At 42.5% G+C, this 1549-nt stretch overlaps 1 protein-coding gene across 6 annotated transcripts in view; it reads right to left on the bottom strand.

The window, feature by feature from the left end:
* The window catches only part of CCDC152 (coiled-coil domain containing 152), a 26433-nt gene that overhangs the window by 12268 nt on the left and 12616 nt on the right, over positions 1–1549 (bottom strand). The gene's annotated exons all lie outside the window — the stretch shown is intronic.

Genomic DNA, 1549 nt, shown 5'->3' with positions numbered 1-1549 from the left:
ACGGCATGGAGAAAAAAAAAGAGAAAGGGAATCTCCACCTTTTCGGTTTCTGGTTTGGGTAAGTGAAAAATATGCAACAGTTTGGGAAACATTAAAAGGGGAAGATTTCTAGGAATGAGCTAATGAACCTACAGCTTTACTATGCACATTTGAGAACGTTCCTGAGAAACATTTGGGTGTGGCCAAAGGAGGATTATCCTATAAGGCAGTGGTTCTCAACCTGTGGGTCGCGACCCCTTTGGGGGTCGAACGACCCTTTCACAGGGGTCGCCTAAGACCATCGGAAAACACATATATAACTACATATTGCTTTTGTGATTAATCACTATGCTTTAATTATGTTCAATTTGTAACAATGAAATTGGGAGTCACCACAACATGAGGAACTGTATTAAAGGGTCGCAGCATTAGGAAGGTTGAGAACCACTGCTACAAGGAGACTGGGACGTGTCCAGAGACCAGGAGAGAGTGGTACTAAGAAAAGTGGTTAAAGGGAAGCTAAGCATCTCTCCCCTCCCACTCACCTCACTGAAGGTATCAATGCTTACAGCCTGTGTATTCCTTCCCTACTTTTCCCCAGCTTATACAACTATGTGTAAACACATCACACATTTCTACTGGTTTCATTTTTTTTTACCAATATAAAAGTGTACTATATATATTACTTTGCAAAGAACTTATTTCTTAAAAATAGACATTCCTTCAAGTCTGTAGTTTTTCTATGCATGCATTTTTTATAATTTTACATAAATAGGATCATAGCATACATGTTGGGATACTCTTAGTACAGTCTTGCCTCTCTCTTGTTTTCTTTCTACCTTCTTCCTCTCCCTCTTTTTTTCTCTCTCCACCTCCACACCCCTGGTATAATTATGTATCCTTCTGTGTTTTTCTCCAAGCTCTTGATCTGTGGATCATACCTATGCATAGTTTCAGTCATATCTTTTGCTAGTCAATTTGTAGAGCTTTGTATATTGTAGATATAAAATTACGTTAGTATTTGAAATCATGTTTTGAAATAAATTATTTATTTTTTGACTTCTGTGTGACAAAATGACATGCCAAGTCCTTTCTTGTTGCTATTGTTGGTGGTCTTGTTGCATAAGAAAGTCTATTAGTCATGCCTGGCTGGCATGGCTCAGTGGTTGAGCGTTGACCTATGAACCAGGGGGTCACGGTTTGATTTCTGGTCAGGGCACATGCAAGGTTGCAGGCTCGATCCCCAGTGTGGGGTGTGCAGGGGGCAGTCAATCAATGATTCTCTATCATCATTGATGTTTCTATCTCTGAAATCAATAAAAATATATTTTTTAAAAAGTCTATTCAAAACAAGTCTCCAGATCTTGGCAGATAAATACCAGAGTTGAGAGCCACTGCAAAATACCCCGAAGCACAGCAGGCTGTGCTGCCCGGGCTCGGTGTCCTTCCCCGGGTCTAGGCTGCATGGAGAGCCGGCGCCCATCCATGCGCTTGCCGGCCAGGGCCCCTTGCTGTGCGGCTTTGTGGTTGGTCCAGAGGAGGGCCAGGCTGGGTCGGGGGGGCGGGGATG

Source organism: Myotis davidii, unplaced genomic scaffold (genome assembly GCF_000327345.1).
Source record: "Myotis davidii unplaced genomic scaffold, ASM32734v1 scaffold348, whole genome shotgun sequence".
NCBI classification, from domain to species: domain Eukaryota; kingdom Metazoa; phylum Chordata; class Mammalia; order Chiroptera; family Vespertilionidae; genus Myotis; species Myotis davidii.
Note: the sequence above shows the minus strand (reverse complement) of the source record. Positions and strands in the feature narration are given on the sequence as shown.